Below are 18,061 nucleotides of genomic sequence, written 5' to 3'. Positions count from 1 at the left end.
TAAAGGAAAAAATCACTGTGGAGGTGAAGGGCATTTTGTTTTTAATCCAAATGTGTTTTCAGTCATAATCAGTAAAATACATGTGGTAGAAAAGTAAGAGAAAATGATAATACTTAGCAGAAATTCTAATAGAATTCTGTATATCTGTTGAGAGTTCACCTACTTACTCACTACCTAGCAGCCTGGGGAGGCAGTTTAGATGTACTGGCCATAACTTTTAAGCATACCATTTAGTAATTTATGCTGACTTCTAATGGTGATCCATCTTTGACTTTTTCAGAAATTAATCCTGTCACAAGGCATTGCTGCTTATCAGTTACCCTGATGAGAAAGTTACAGCTACCCTCTTTATCACAATGGTATGCTGAACCTGCCTTACTGCTGTCATGTCACAGAATTGTCTCTGTGCTAGTTTCATGTAGTTGAAAGACCTGTGTTTCAGTTTCTAAGGTTTTGTTCAGGGTTAAAGTGTAAAAACAGAGAACTGAAACATGGCAAAATTCTAAAGTATTTAATTTCTTTGTTTGTATGCATTATCCTAGTATGTATCAAGAACTTCTTATAAGAACTGTAGATACTATGCCATAATATTCCTCTTGCAAACCTTATTTATCCTAATATTCTAGATATTCAGGTGTAGTATGTATTCCATGTATATATTCTGTTTCCATTCTTAATGCTGTAGTTGTGACAGTTCAAACCCTGTTGTGTGAAATGGCAAAATTCCTAAAAATAAAAATAATTTAAAAAACCACTTCTCACTTTGTGAGAAGTTCCATTTCAGACCCTAGCTGAATCTTATTAATATTTCTCCAGCCTCTGCTTTCTAGTAGGTTCCTTACTTCCTCCTCCTTATTCAACTGATATTACTATAATTTTTATTGACGTCTGTTTGTGCAAGTTTGTGAGTACTCAGGAAGCATACTATCTTTAATTCTACAAACTTTTGTTCTCTCCTATGCAAGACCTGCTCATCATTCTTCACACTTCTTTCTGCTACACCTCTTCTTTCTGTGTTGTCATATTTCTTCACTGGAGAGAGGATTTTTTTTTCTGCTTTACTCAGTTCAGGTTCCATTTCTTTTCATATTTATTTCATATTTAAGAAATACTAGAAGGCCTGAAATTGTTCTACATTTTAACCAGTCTGTAAAACTCATTCTGTTCCCACAAAGTTTTCATATTATAATGAGTTTCCCATCAGGTCTTGGCAATGTAGGTAAAACTCCTAAATAGCCAAGATACCTCCACAAAAGAAATAGAATGTGTGAGTTTAAGGGAAATAATTTTGCCCTAGTATGAAGTCCAGCAGGTTCTGTCAGCAGCTCTTTAACAATGTTCATTTACAGCAGCCAGAAGAAAATAACATATTTGCATAGAAAAAATATACGTAAGATTTAACTTTGTGATCAAAGAAGTTAAGCTTAAGGCCCTAAAATGCGATCCTTATCATAGGTGATATTCTGAAATATTGTCATTGCTGAGCAAGATATAATTTAAAGCTTAAAAAGAAGGCATGTATATCACAATAAATAACAGTCAACCACATTTTTTTCTAACTTGTAATTTTCTTAAGATAAACAGAAATTTGCTAGTAAATGGTTTACTGAACCTGGATTTATCACAGAGTGTTCTCATACACTACTGAAGTATGATAAACACTTTCTCTGTCATTATGTAGTATGAAACATGTACATGCGGTATTGCTAGCACGTTGAAAGGCTGGAAATATTTCAACACCTTCAAGGTAACAAATATATAAAGCAGTAAGGTAAAATCATTAATAATCAGGTTCTGGATAAAGATTACACAACCATTACTGAAGCAATTCTCATTAAAGCAGTTTTTCTGGATAGGATACACTGTACAGAATAAGAATGCCACATTCTCAAAAAAAGCAGGCAATGACTAGTAAACTTAATGGTGCAAAAAATAAGTGGAAGAGGTTCTGGTTAATTTTTTTTGGAAATAAATAATAAAAGCACCGTTTTGACTAGAATCTTAAATGTGAAGCTGTAGAACAAATCAGACAAAGAGATGAATCAAAGGCCTTTTAGTTCAGAGCTCATTCATAAGAAAAGAAGGTGGTTTGAGAGAGAAAAGAGAAGCAAAGAAAGTGGTGGATGTTTGCTTAGCTGGCAATTGTTGGTATGTTTCTTTGCCTAATCCTTAAAATTTTCGTGATCTAAAAATCTGAGAAAGGATTTGGTGATGAGCAATTCTTGATTAAGAGATGACGAAGTTTACCTTTTATATATCTCAGTCACATACATTTAGATGGTTAACTTGGCTATGTTTTCATGCCCCAGTAGGACATCTGTACATACTGTTCTAGCTCCTAGCCAGAACAGGTATATAGTAATTTCACAGAATCATAGAATCATTTAGGTTGGAAAGGGTTCCAACCCTTTCAGTGAAGACATTTTCCTAATATCCATCCTAAACCGCCCCTGGTGCAATTTGAGGCCATTTCCTCTTGTCCTATCACTTGTTACTTGGGAGAAGAGACCGACCCCCACCTGGCTACACCCTCCTTTCAGGGAGTTGTAGAGAGCGATAAGGTCTCCCCTCAGCCTCCTTTTCTCCAGGCTGAACAACCCCAGCTCCCTCAGCCGCTCCTGATCAGACTTATGCTCCACACCCCTCACCAGCTCCGTTGCTCTTCTCCGGAGCTCAATGTGTTTCTTGTCGTGAGGGGCCCAAAACTGAACATGGTACTCGAGATGCGGCCTCACTAGGGCCGAGTACAGGGGGACAATCACTTTCCTAATCCTGCTGGTCACACTATTTCTGATACAGGCCAATTTCAAATTAGGCATAGTATGAAGTTCTATTTTTTTTTTCTAATTTGGGGACTTGTTTGTTATTTAATCCACTTTATGGTAGATCCATTTTATGCTTATTTTTAAAAGAAAATAAAATCAAATTCTGTGACACAAAACACTAGTCCTTGTAACAAAATGCCAGCCTGCTAAATCATTAAGAACCAGTCTGACTTGACATTATGATCAATATACTGGATCTTATTTGTGACAGGCATGGTCCTTTGGTGGATTGTATGGGCAGACTGTATGTTTAAATGGAGTAGAAAATTATACATTGTAATTTATAGTTATTGCCAGTAATTACTGTTTATTGCCCCGCCATGACTCAGATACTCATTTATGATAGGATTTAAACACAAGAAATTATGATGCCTAAGGAAATGTATGAGGTGAAGATGAAAAACATACTTTCTCTTATGGTTTTGTTTTTTTCTTTCTTAGTTTAGCATTTGACTTCAAACGCGTTTTATTTCCTTCGGCTCAGCAGTTAATAAAACTTGGGACTCATTCTCAGTGTGCTATGCACAGATGGATACTGAGCTATCCACTTACTTTATTGTCCACATAAAAATATGGTGTAGTCTATCATTTAACTGAGGGACAATCTCTGGAAATCACTACAGTTTAAACTAGCAGATGTAGACCATGTTTGTTGCTACCTAAACTGAGCTGCTTTGCTAGTCTTTATGTTGCCCAGCAACCTTTTCTTTAGTTTTAACTTTAACGTGTTTTTTATGGTTTCATCAAAATTCTTTGTCCTTTCTGCTAGATACAGTGAATGCCAAAGTTTTCTTAATTCAGACATGTCTTCTGAATATTTTGTATTAAATTGGCGTACAGCATTGAAAGTGGATCTGGTGTTACAGTCTTTTAAAGCAATATTCTATAATTCTACATTAGTTTGGAAGATGTTTTCTTATAAGAAATTAAACTGTAAGATAAATTATGCTCTCCTGTCCTTTCTTGTGCATTATCTGTTTCTCACTTTGATCCCAGAGCAGTCAGTCTGAAAGAAGTTTTTTTCATTGTTTAATATGTTACTTGTACTTTTGCTTTTAAATTGGTTATTGTGTATACCTTAGTTTTCTGAATTTTTTTGAATGTTTTTAGATTAAGTCCTTAATTAAATGTTATTATGAATGGACTTGTTTTTATTTATTCTTTATATGGGTTTTTTTATTTGTGGTTTGGTTTTTTTTTAGTTTTCTATCATGAGAAGTGCATGAACTGTCTGGTTTCTTCAAGAATACGAGCTTTTTTGTACATGTAACTTTAAATTTTGGAAGCAGGTGATACTAATATAAAGTCAAACATGTATTTGCATTGTGGCGAGTTTTTTTTAACATTGATAGAACACATATGTAATTTTTTTTCTTGTATTTCAGAAAGTTTAGTGAATATTTTTATGTGTGTGTATATATATATGTGTGTATGTGTGGAAACACACATAACTCATGTATATACATATGTAGTACTACCCCTTCTATAAGAAGCTGTCTCTTTATAAATCTGTGCCCTGGAGTTGTTAGAAAATATTCATCATTACCACCTTACTTAATGACTTTTGCTTAGCGCATAAGAAAGACGTGCATCAAAAAAATACATTCAAAAAAATGAAAATTGGATTGACATGATCCAAATTATTTTTTTTGGCCCTGGAAGAAAATCTTTATCTTCACTTTAACAGTAGTCATTGTCAAAAGGGAAAAGAGCAGTAATATTGGAGAGAGAAAACTCATTTTGAATTGGCATAAAAGTCTTTTTATTTTCCAACTTTATTTTTTTAATAATATTGTATTGATATAAGGAAAGAAATAATGTCCTCTATTGTCTTTTAAATATTTTAACTTAATTTACTAAGCTGGTATGAGACATTACTTGGTACTGTGTAATTTAACTGTATATGAGGAACAGTAATCTGTTCGAAGAGATGATGTGAACTTTGTCATAATTGGCGCTCTCTGTTGTGTTGTTTTTTTCTGAAGACAGGTACATGATTTTGAAATCAAGGGAAACCTTGCTGCAGACACAGTGATAAAAATGAGCCTTTTCTAAATTCATAAGGAACAGTTACCCTCTTTTGAGCATGAAAGACAGAATTAGTACTTCTTACACACTAAGCAAAGTGTGTATTTCCTGCTCTCCATGTCCACCTCCCCCCAGTCATTGCAAGTAATATTCCTGTTAGACTTACAAAGCCATGCAGTCCCAGAATGTAGAGATAAATAATGGGATACAGAAATATAAATCAATACAAGGAATTCATATTGGCTCGCATCACTCCTTACCCATGTGAGCAAACTAGATGGTAATGTTGATACTCTAGGTCAGGTCTATATGGCTTTGAGTGTTCTTTTGTTTATAGAGCACTTGCTGGCCTGTTAGGAGAATTAAGTGCAAATTCTGGTCAGGATTAAGACTGGCTTTTTTTATGACTGATATATAGAGAGGGCATCAATAGCCAGGTATGAGTGTGTGAATATAGACCAGTAAGAGGAGTTTTGCTGCTGCCCTTCAAACTGTTCACTGTATGTGATGAGTCAGAATTTGTTCTTGGAACCAGCTGAGATTCAGTGAGATGAAGAAGTTATCTTTGCAATTGTGGAGTCAAAAACAAACTTGAAAATAGAAAAGCATCATGATGACGATCTCAACCCCTGAAGTATTTGATCCGGGTTTGAAAGAGATGTATCAAAATATGACTACACTGTGTCTTGAGGAGCTGCCTCTGGAGACTTGCAGAGCATTGTGGAGTATCATCTAGATGATGAACTGAAGATACCAAGAAAGAGTTATTTTGTAAACAATGAAACCCTGAATAGGTGTGTGTAAAACCAACAATGCTTTTGGTATATATGATGCACATTCTATGTAACACATACAGTTTACTTTGTGTAAGCATAACTTTTTTCCTAAATTCAAATCCTTCCTTTTGCCTTCTGTGAGCCACTTCTTTTTTGTCTTTTTTCACTCTACTTGGAGTAACAATGGAACCAAAAAGGGAACATGGAGCAATTGTATTATTTAACTAATCCTCTCCAGCAATTTCAGTACAAATTATTGATATGCTAATCATATCAGTAGTGACCTGTAGATAATGCCAATTGCTCTTCAGATATTAATTGGGCGAAAGCTTTGTGGCAGCTAATATTAGAACTGATTCATGTTAGTTTAAAACCATAATTGCATTTGATTATAGATTTGCTTATGAAACAGCTGCACCTTTTCCATCAGCTCTGTCAGTCTGCCACTTGAAAGGATTAAGCTCTGCATCTTTACAAAGTATTTTTCAACTTAGCTTGTCTTGGCTGTATTTTATATCTTACCTTGCAGATGGCTTAATTTTTCCAGAGCTCTTTGTCAATCTAGTGCAGCTTTCCATCTAACCACATTAATGACATTACTATTTTCATTACTTTTTGCAGTAACACAGTTGGCTTGCTTGTCTTGGCTCAAGATGGTGGAAATTAATTGTAACATCTCAAACAAAACAACACATATAATTTGCAAGCAACATTCTTAAAAATGTTGCAAAAAGTGAGTTAAATGAAGTTAAGTACAATTGAAACTTCTTTAACCAGTTGCTGATAGATACAATCTGGACAATGTTTTGCAAGAATATTTATTGAGACCATTCAACATCTGCTTTTGAGAGCTTACGAAATGTACTATAAATATGGGCCCAAGGATAGGGAGCTAAAAAGGAAACTGGAATGAGAGAACAAGATTTTAATGGAATTTTACATTTATGCCCTCTTTTTTTGTGGAAAAGTTGCTAAGGACCAAATTGCACAGCAGCAGAATTGCTTAAACTTTCATTTTTGTTTGGCCACAAATACAGATAAGTTGTTCACCTACGAAATTAGTGAACAGGGTTGTTTGGAAACTGATATCATAAATATAGAAAGCACAATTACTATGGGGTATGGTTGGGTGGATATGCATCAAATCTCTGTAGTATTTCTGTGAGGACTGATGATATCGTTGTATGGTTCAAAGAAGGGAAGCTACTTTAGCTATGCCAACAACTGAATATTGAGATGCAGCAAAGATTTTCTGTGCTGGCCACAGCAACCACAAGTTTTGCACATGTAATCACAAAATTTTTGATTATTTGTTGTCCATTGAATTCTGGGTTGCTTAAGCTTGTATTGTCATTGAGACAGGAATGAGAAAAGCTGTGCACCTTTGTCTTTGTAGATAGTATGATTTGCATTCATAATTATGTCACAATGGATAAACCAAATAGTGCCAGTTTGTGGGTGATTTACACAGCAGACAGGTCATCGTTACACTTCCAAGTGTACAACTGGGATAGAAATTTTGCTGATAGCTGTTAGAATTACAGGGCTTAACTAAAGTGATCAGTCTTGAAGCAGGTTGAATTAAAATTTTATTTCCCAGGGGAATAGAAGCCCCAAGAGGTGTTCTAGCCAGTTGATATGACAAATCACTAAATACTTTTTTCAGCAAACAGGAATGGCAAATATGCTATTTCACACCTTCACAAAGAAGGGATCCGGGGAGCAGCTAGTTCCCTTCTTCCTTCTTCTTTGGGGTTTTCCATTAATGTATCCTTTTCTATTAATATTTTCCATGCCTCCAAGATAGTTAGTGTTAATTCCAGTAAAATGATCCCTATGACAGGGAAGCCACCTCTTTGCATACTTCTGGAAGTGCAGTTTGGTTGACCTGGACATTGCTGCAAAATTTTGCATTGCTACAAAATTCAGGCCTGCTATAAACTTAACTTCTTCACTTCTTACTAATAAATGAAGAATAAAAAATATGAAAAGGGCCTGTACTGAGACAGTACAATATAGGTATCGCACAAACTGAAGTTAATGTAGAAGGCAGGAGGTGTCCTGCCACTTAAAAAAGTGAAATATAAGCCCCTTTCCATTAAAAGCATAGCATTTCTGTTGGCAAAAAAAGGTTCCGTGCAATTGGGAAGGTCATTTTATAGTCAAGAACAGAGTGAATGAGGATGGCAGGATTGGATGCCGTGCAGGGGAGAGAGAATAACGAGGAAGCCAGAGAATGGTAGAGTCACTTGGTTTGAGAGACTTGCATCACTGGTAGAAGTTGGAAGGATGGAGATGCTAGGGTTTGCTAGACAGAGTGAAAGGACGTAGACAGCAATAAATGAGGTGGAAAAACACAAGAAAGGGCACAAGAACAGATTTGTGTTGGCTGTGAAGCTTAAAGTGGAACAGACTAGGCAAAGTTACCACAAAAATAATATATTTCCTTATGATGCCTATTGGGATTAATTTATGGGAGTAATAAGATTTTCTTTTTCCTAAATATCCTTAATTTTTTTTTTTCCTCATGTTGAGAATGCTGTAATTACTTACTACATTATTGTGGGAAAGCAACGGAAGATCGGCGAGGAGGATTGTAAATACGCTCAAGTGACTCGCACCTGGGGTGCTGGAAAACACATATATCACACTAATTGTTATTCACTCTCGGGTGCTTGCAAGGAAAACACTTGCACTTAGATAACGTAAGTCTGTGATGGGCTCAGGGACACCATATCTAGCCGCTTGAGAATCCTGGCCTGTTGTTGAAGAAGAACAAAGCACAGTGGGAAAACTATGCCTGTTTGAACCCTTTAAATACCAGCAAGAACAGGGAATGTGCGCCCGCTCTTGCTAACAAGGACTCTCTCGCTGCCAAGGACTCTTGCTAACAAGAACTCTCACTCCGCGGTGCCTGTGGTCCCTGCTTGTGTGCCTCTACCCGGGTGTTGCTTCGGAGACTCCCCGGCCTGTGAGGTATCGAGATTAAATTTGTTCTTTGCCTTTCATCCGTGGTGTGTGGTTGTGTGGTTGTTCCTGCATCCTGCCTGCATCAGCTCACACAATTATGTACTTTATCCCTGCCTGCCCAACATTTACTAAGCAGTTGTAAATAGTTTTATGCCTCTGCTTACAGAGGGTTGATCTGCTCTATCTAACAACATACAGAAGACTGAATAGGAAACATGCACTGTTAGAAGACTCATTAGCTTCAGTCTTTCTGATCCTATCACTACTGGAATCTTACAGACAGTAAGAACAGTAAGACTGCAAAAAATCCAATTGCTAGACACTCAGCAAAATAGAAAAAAACTGTTTGTGGTATGTTTTAAAAAAATCACATGGGTTTGTATTTTTCATTAGGAGGGCTTATATATCATTTAAGAACGCCATTCGTATCATTTAAGATCCCCATTTAAGATGGGGAACAAACAAGAGGAGTTAGAGATGTGTGCACGCCTTCAGGGCTACAGTCTCATTGGCGTAACAGAGACATGGTGGGATGGCTCCTATGACTGGAGTGTTGGAATGGAGAGATACAGGCTCTTCAGGAAGGACAGGCAGGGGAGACAAGGACGGGGTGTTGCTCCCTATGTCAATGAACAGCTGGAATGCATGGAGCTCCACCTGGGGATGGATGAACAGCCAACGGGGAGCTTATGGTCCAAGATTAAAGGGAATGCATGGGTAGGTGATGTTACAGTGGGGGTCTGCTACAGGCCACTTGACCAGGATGACGACACAGATGAAGCTCTCTATAGGGCTTAGCCCTCCATAGGAGCAGCATCCTGTTCACAGACCCTGCTCCTCATGGGTTCAACCACCCTGATACCTGTTGGAGGGACAACACAGCAGGGCACAAGAAACACAGGAAGTTCTTGGAATGTGACAAAGACAACTTGCTTCTCCAAATGGTAGAGCCAGTGAGGAGAGGATCACCTTCTCCAAGCTCAGGAGCGGTGTATCCCAAGAAAGATCAAGTCAGGCAAAAAAGCCAGGATGCCTGCATGGATGAACAAGGAGCTCCTGGACAAGCTCAAAAGCAAAAAGCAGGCCTACAGAGCCAGCAACAAGATTAGGCAAGCTAAAGCCCAGATAGAATTAAATCTGTCCAGGGACATCAAGGACAACAAGAAAAACTTCTAAAAGTATGTCAGATAAAAGGAAGACTAGGGAAGATGTGGGCCCTCTCTGGAAGGAAACAGGAGACCTGGTCACCCAGGATATGGAGAAGGCTGAGGCACTGAATGACTTTTTCACCTCAGTCTTCACTGGCAAGGGCTCCGACCACACCACCCAAGTTGCAGAAGGCAAAGGCAGAGGCTCTGAGAATGAAGAATTGCCCACTGTAGGAAAAGATCAGGTTCAAGACCATCTGAGGAACCTGAAGGTATACAAGTCCATGGGACCTGATGAAATCCATCCACAGGTCCTGGGGGAATTGATAGATGAAGTCACTAAGCTGCTTTACATTATATTTGAAAAGTCTGGTGAAGTTCCTGCTGAACTCCCTTTCAAAAAGGGAAAAAAAGGAAGACCCAGGGAAGTAGACGCCGGTCAGTATCTCACCTCTGTGCCTGGCAAGATCATGGAGCAGATCCTCTTGGAAACTCTGCTGAGGCACATGGAAAATAAGGAGGTGATTGGTGACAGCCAACATGGCTTCACCAATGGCAATGGCAAGTCATGCTTGACAAATTTGGTGGCCTTCTACAACAAAGTTACAGCATTGGTGCATAAGGGGAGAGCAACAGACATCATCTACCTGGACTTGTGAAAAGTGTTTGACGCTGCCCCACATGGCATCCTGGTCTCTAAATTGGAAAGGCATGGATTTGATAGATGGACCACTCAGTGGATAAGGAACTGGATAGATGGCTGCACTCAAAGGGTTGCGGTCAACGACTCAATGTTCAAACGGAAACCAGTGGCGAGTGGCATCCCTCAGGGGTTGGTACTGGGACCAGTGCTGTTTAACATCTTTGCCGGCAACATGGACAGTGGGATTGAGGGCATCCTCAGCAAGTTTGCCGATGACACCAAGCTGTGTGGAGCAGTTGACGCGCTGGAGGGACAGGCTTGAGAGGTGGGCCCGTGCAAACCTCATGAAGTTCAGCAAGGTCAAGTGCAAGATCCTGCATGTGGGTCAGGCCAATCCCAAGCACAAATACAGGCTGAGCAGAGAATGGATTGAGAACAGCCCCGCCGAGAAGGACTTGGGGTGTTGGTGGACGAGAAGCTCAACATGAGCCAGCAATGTGCACTCACAGCCCAGAAAGCCAACTGCATCCTGGGCTGCATCAAAAGAATCATGGCCAGCAGGTCGAGGGAGGTCGTTCTACCCCTTTACTCCACTGTTGTGAGACCCCTCTTGGAGTATTGTGTTCAGCTTTGGAGTTCTCAGCACAGGAAGCACATGGACCTTTTGGAGTGGGTCCAGAGGAGGGCCACAAAGATGATCAGAGGGCTGGAGCACCTCTGCTATGAGGACAGGCTGAGAGAGTTGGAGTTGTTCAGCCTGGAGAAGAGAAGGCTCCATGGAGACCTTATAGCGGCCTTCTGGTACTTAAGGGGGGCCTACAGGAAAGAGGGGAGGAACTCTTTATCAGGGAATGTAGTGACAGGACAAGGGGTAATGGTTTTAAATGAAAGAGCGTAGATTTAGATTAGCTATTAGGAAGAAATTCTTTATTGTGAGAATGGTGAGACACTGGCACAGGTTGCCCAGGGAAGCTGTGGATGCCCCATCCCTGGAAGTGTTCAAGGCCAGGCTGGATGGGGCTTTGAGCAGCCTGGTCTAGTGGGAGGTGTCTCTGCCCAGGGCAGGTGGGGGTTGGAAGTAGATGGTCTTTAAGGTCCCTTCCAACCTAAACCATTCTATGATTCTATGATCATTGAACTATGACTGTAATTTGTTAATGAAAGCTTTGACATTTTTGAAAAACTGAAAGGGAAATAACATGCAAATTATGAATGTAGAAGGGAATAATAAACAAGAAAATAGAAATATACAAAAAAATAGATAAAAAAAGTTGTTTGATATTGTTTCATTTATGGAAATGAGTGACCACTGAGTTGCATCAACTGCCATTGCATGTTGAAAAGCTGGACAGTGTAAAGTGGTGTGCAGTTAATATGCTGGTTTACCAGAGTCAAAGAATTCTAGAAAATAAGCAGGCTATAATCTAAAATAGTTATTTGAAAATATTTTTATTCATTGTGGTCTATCTTATTTCTGATTTAACTAATATGAAAGCTTCTGACCAGTGAACTCGTATGCACTGATTATAAAATACCAAACTACTAGCTATTTTTGCTTAACATGTCTATAATTACAAAAGAAAAAAAAAACATCCGGATGATGGGATCAGGTGTACCCTGATGAAGTTTGCTGATGACACCAAAATGAGTGGGGAAGTGGACATTTCAGGAGGGAAAGGCACCCTGCAGGAAGACTTGGATAGGCTGGAAGAGTGGGCTAACAAGAACCTTAGGAAGTTCAACAAGGACAAGTGTAAGGTCTTGCACCTGGGAAACCATAATCCAGGAGTGCAGCACAGGCTGGGATGTAGCTGTCTGGTGAGCAGCTCTGTGGAAAGGGACCTGGGGGTCTTGGTGGACAACAAGCTCAATGTGAGTGACCAGTCTGCTGCTGCTGCAGCAAAACAAGCCAACAGGATGCTGGGTTGCATCTACAAGGGCATCACCAGCAGAGGTAAAGAAGTCATTATCCCACTCTAGGCAGCACTTGTCAGGTCACACCTGGAATACTGTGTTCAGTTTTGGTCCCCGCTGTACAAAAAGGATATGGGCAGGCTGGAGAGGGTCCAGAGAAGGACCACCAAGATGCTCAAAGGACTGGGAAGCCTGCGCTGTGAGGAAAGATGGAGAGTATTGGGTTTGTTCACCCTTAAGAAAAGAAGGCTTAGCGGGGAAATCTTGTCACCGTGTTCCAGTATTTAAAGGGTGGCTATGAAGAAGATGGAGACTCCCTTTTGACAAGCAGTCACATGGAAAAGACAAGGGCTACAAGGTACTCCAGGGGAGATTCCGATTGGACACAAAAGGAAAATTTTTCCCAGTGAGCACAGTCAGCCATTAGAATAATCTCCTGAAGGAAGTGGTGGATTCCCCAACATTGGACACTTTTAAGATTCAGCTGATCAGGGTGCTAGGCCATCTTGTCAGGACCATGCTTTTGCCAAGAAAGGTTGGACTCGATGAATTATATATTGTCCTCAAATTTATTATGATTAATGATTCTTTCAGTGTGTTCAGGACATAATATACTGACTGGTAAAGAGAGTTTGTTGATGCATATAACCTACATTCCTGGTCTTTCCAAGCTTTAGATTCCATTTAACTCATAACCTCAAGATAACCTATTTGTATTTTAAGTTAACAGCACTGAAATTGCTATAAGGATAAATTTTCTGGCATGGAATTTTATTGTGGTTTAACTGCATGATTAAAAGAAAAAGAAAAAAGATACAAGATATTTAATACTGTTGAAATTTTCTCATTTCTTAATCGGAAATTGTAATAGATTTGCTGCATTGTGTTGAAATGTGTTCATTGTATAAAGACTTTTTTTAAATCATTTGAATTATTCTAAATTAGTAATGTTCTCTAAAATGATGAATTCCATCAAAATCAGAAACAATCACTTGTTCTGTCACATTTTATAGACTATATAAGACTTCATGTTATTTCTACATTTGCATGGAGAAGGATGCTAAAATTTCACAGATTTTACATGGCATATCCCATCCCTGAAGAGTTTGAGACTCTCCTAGCACTGTTTTTAGAAGACTTACTTTACTGGGAGAAAGGTGAGGTCAAAACGTATCTGTGTTTCCCTGTATGATGTGCTGGCCACATGTTAAAACTTAGTTCTTTTAATGAAAAGGGGCACATTATGCAGTGTCTTTATAACTATGCAATCCCAAAAAATATTTTCATGTAGGAAAAGCGTAAACAAGAAATATAGAGACAAGCTTTCTTTTTTTTTTACCTACAAGAGGTAGTTAAACATGAATCGCTACTGTAAAACAATTAAGATTAGTGCAAATTAGTTTCATGTCTTAACGTTGTTTCTGTAATGAAGGATAATTATGATACAGAAATGGAAATTGGAGCTGCAGTGATTGAAAACTAGTGTGACAGATACATGGGGATGCTGGCAATTTGAGTTGTTTCATTTTGCTGTTAGACTTCTGGTAATCACCTGAACACACTTGATAAGCCATCATTAACTATAACAAAAAGAAAAATCTATCACCATCACATTTGAAAATACATTCTGTAATGCTGAAAGCTACATTGGTTTTTAGGAAATGGAAAATTTTCTGTCTGATTTTACTGCCTGTATTACTGCTCCCTTTTTAACCTGTGCTTAACTCTCAGATACTGGAGGCTGAAAGAATCCATAGAGTTTTTGAAACAAGAAGTGTGAAGTCCTTCTCCTGCACAAGCTGATGACCATGTGACATGATGTAAGTCCTTTAACCATTTTATCTCTATTTTTCCTTTGTAGATGATGAAAATTTACAGTTTACCAATCATGATGAAAATTTGAATTTTATTTTACATTTGAAGTTAATTTAGTATAGAATTTAAAAAAAGAAAACCTTACTTCATTAATTTTCCATCTAAAACTGTTTATTAGCTTTGTAATACTTTCACAAGTAATGTGAGACTGCTTATTATTACTTACCCTTTTTACACTGTTACTTAATGGTTTTACAACATTTTGAGCATTTAATATATATACTTGTTTAACAAGTAAATGATGTTATTGACTGTGGTTTTGTAATCTGGTTATGTGCTTGATTGTGTAAATAATTTAATTCTTTTGAAGCTGTTGAATTATGATTTCAGTGTTTAGGTCCTAACTATCTGGAAGATGTTCTATTTGCTAGTGGACCCAGCAAAAGAAGTGATCTCACAGAAGAGAAATCAACAACTTCTGAGATATCAGATAGAGAAAATACAGGCAATTATCAAATAGGGAGTTCTTAGGAGAAAAGAAACATTTATTTCTCTGTGTGAATCAGGAAAGACTGTCAAGTTTCAGTTCAGTGTCCATGTTAACACAGTATTAGCAGAGGATCTGCTTTGCCAAGTAGGTTATCAGCATCTTTCAACTGATCTTTTACAATCTGATGAACATACATTCAGAGGAACTTGAGGAAATAGATAATAGAATTTTCAGAGGAATTTCTTGGCGAAATAGGATGGTAGAATTCACTCGACAATACAGAGGATGTAATTAAATTGTTTAAAGGCAAAATGAGGGGAATGGACTGGGAATCCTGAGTAGCTCATATTTAAAAGGTGTGTTCATACCTCTAATGACTCCTTTAGTTAACTGGCAAGATGCATATTACCGCCGTATGTGCTAGGAAAGCCATTCACTAAGGTCCAGACAGTCTAGTCTTAGTCTTTCTTCCCTGTCTTGCGTCTGCAATATGCAAATTTTGTGTGTGTAAATAATAGCTTTCTCGGAATCAAAATAAGCAAATAATTAACTATTAATTATTTTTGCAGAGGCAATATTTTCTTCAAAATAAGTTTTCACAAGTTTACAGAAAATTTTGGGTTTAGAATTTTTCTGACTTATGAAACATGAGGAGACTAAAGCATAAACAGTCTTCTCCAAATGCTCTTAGTTTGATTAACTGTGGTTATTTTACTAGACCTCCTATATCATGCTTATACCTGTATTTAGTATCTTAGAAAATTGATATTGTCTTTCTTACTGCATTCTTTCAAAGGCACCAATTTTCTTTATTAGTTATTTATTTGATATGTAGTGTGTAGGAAAGTAAGTCAGATTATACCTTCTACATTTTCTGCTGAAAGTAATAGAATTTGTAGGTTTTCTGACTTCCCAGAGAGTGACAAACGTGGGCCAGACAGATGGAGAACACTTTCTATTGTATGTTGGGTGTTTAAAATAAAACCAAAGCAAAACCAAACAGAAAAAAAAGCCCCTCCAACTGAACATTTTCAATTCCACTGTTCTTGAAGGTGGAAGGTCATTGGAAAGTCATTGAAAGGCACAAACTTGAGCATAGGAAGTTCCACCTAAACATAAGGAGGAACTTCATTACTTTGAGGGTGCCAGAGACCTGGAACAGGCTGCCCAGAGTGGTAGTGGAGTCTCCTTCTCTGGAGACATTCAAAACCCACCTGGACGCGTTCCTGTGCAACCTGCTCTACGTGAACCTGCTTTGGCAGGGGGGTTGAACTAGATGATCTCCAGAGGTCCCTTCCAACCCCAACCATTCTGTGGTTCTGCAATTGTCATGGATGCTTGTGTTCATAGTTGTGCTAACCTGATTTTTTCTGTCACGTAAGCTTGCACACGTGAGATATTTTAAAGGAAAAATTGAAAACTTGAATTTAACCATATTCATACAATCATAGAATCGTAGAATTGTCTAGGTTGGAAGGGACCTTTAAGGTCATCGAGTCCAACCATTAAGCTAGAACTAACAAAACCACCTAAACCACGTCCCTAAGCACCACATCTACCCTTCTTTTGAATACCCCCAGGGATGGTGATACAACCACTTCCCTGCGCAGCCTGTTCCAATGCTTGACAACCCTTTCGGTGAAGACATTTTCCTAATATCCATCCTAAACCGCCCCTGGTGCAATTTGAGGCCATTTCCTCCTATCTTATCACTTGTTACTTGGGAGAAGAGACTGACCCCCACCTGGCTACACCCTCCTTTCAGGCAGTTGTAGAGAGCAATAAGGTCTCCCCTCAGCCTCCTTTTCTCCAGGCTGCACAACCCCAGCTCCCTCAGCCGCTCCTTGTGCTCCAGAGCCCTCACCAGTTTCCTTGCCCTTCTTTGGACACACTTCAGCACCTCAATGTGTTTCTTGTTGTGAGGGGCCCAAAACTGGACACAGTACTTGAGGTACAGCCTCACTAGGGCCGAGTACAGGGGGACAATCACTTTCCTAATCCTGCTGGTCACACTATTTCTGATACAAGCCAGGATGCTATTGGTCTTCTTGGCCACCTGAGCACACTGCTGCCTCATGTTCAGCCAGCTGTCGACCAACACCCCCAGGTCCTTTTCCCCACGCAGCTTTTCAGCCACTCTTCATGAGGCCTGTAGCACTGCATGGGGTTCACATAATCACAGTATTGCAGGGTTGGAAGGGACCTCTGGAGATCATCTAGTGCAACCTCACTGCCAGAGCAGGGTCACCTAGAGCAGGTTGCACAGGAACGCGTCCGGGCAGGTTTTGAGTCTCTCCAGAGACGGAGACTCCACCACCTCTCTGGGCAGCCTGTGCCAGGGCTCTGCCACCCTCAAAGTGAAGAAGTTCCTTCTCATGTTTAGGTGGGACTTCCTATGCTCAAGTTTGTGCCCATTACCTCTTGTCCTGTCCCCAGGCACCACTGAAAAGAGCCTGGCCCCATCCTCCTGACACCCACCCTTTAAGTATTTATAAGTGTTGATAAGGTCCGCCCTTCGTTGTCTTTTTTCCAGACTAAAAAGACCCAAATACCTCAGCCTTTCTTCATAAGAGAGGTGTTCCAATCCCCTAATCATCTTTGTATCCCTTTGCTGTACCCTCTCCAGCAGTTCCCTGTCCTTCTTGAACCGGGGAGCCCAGAACTGGACACAGTACTCCAGGTGCGGCCTCACCAGGGCAGAGTAGAGGGGGAGGATGACCTCCCTCCACCTGCTGGCCACATTCTTCTTGATGCACCCCAGGATGCCATTGGCCTTCTTGGCCACAAGGGCACATTGCTGGCTCATGGTCATCCTGTTGTCCACCAGGACTCCCAGGTCTCTTTCAGCTGAGCTGCTCTCCAGCAGGTCACCCCCAACCTGTACTGGTGCATGGGGTTATTCCTCCCCAGGTGCAGCACCCTACACTTGCCCTTATTGAATTTCATAAGGTTCCCCTCTGCCCAACTCTCCAACCTGTCCAGGTCTCTCTGTATGGCGGCACAGCCTTCCGGTGTGTCAGCCACCCCCCCCAATCTTTGTGTCATTGGCAAACTTGCTGAGGGTGCACTCTATCCCTCCATGCAGGTCATTGGTGAATATATTGAAGAGGACTGGACCCAGTACTGACCCCTGGGGAACACCACTCGTCACTGACCTCCAACTAGACTCTGTGCCCTAATCACGACCCTCTGAGCTCTGTCTTTCAACCAGTTATCTATCCACCTTACTGTCCATTCACCTAACCCACACTTCCTAAGCTTCCCTATGAGGATGTTGTGGGAGACCATGTTGAACACCCTGCTGAAGTCAAGGTAGACAACATCCACCACCCTCCCCTCATCTATTGTGATGTTGTGGGTTGTTGTGACTCAAGTGCAGGGCCCTGCAAAACTTACCGAGGGTGCACTCAATCGCCTCATCCAGGCCACTGATAAAGATATGAAACAGAACT

General features: G+C 39.8%; 1 protein-coding gene across 3 annotated transcripts in view; it reads left to right on the top strand.

The window, feature by feature from the left end:
• Positions 1-18,061, top strand: part of PRLR (prolactin receptor) — a 175,013-nt gene that overhangs the window by 11,705 nt on the left and 145,247 nt on the right. For 2 of the 3 annotated variants that reach the window (XM_074570489.1, XM_074570491.1), the window contains exon 2: positions 14,036-14,124. The gene's annotated coding sequence lies outside the window, so the exon portion shown is untranslated. Of the gene's footprint in view, positions 1-328; positions 360-14,035; positions 14,125-18,061 lie in introns of those variants that run through there. The other variant, XM_074570490.1, reaches the window with a different exon arrangement.

The sequence above is a fragment of the Larus michahellis genome, chromosome Z (assembly GCF_964199755.1).
Source record: "Larus michahellis chromosome Z, bLarMic1.1, whole genome shotgun sequence".
NCBI classification, from domain to species: Eukaryota; Metazoa; Chordata; class Aves; order Charadriiformes; family Laridae; genus Larus; species Larus michahellis.
Note: the sequence above shows the minus strand (reverse complement) of the source record. Positions and strands in the feature narration are given on the sequence as shown.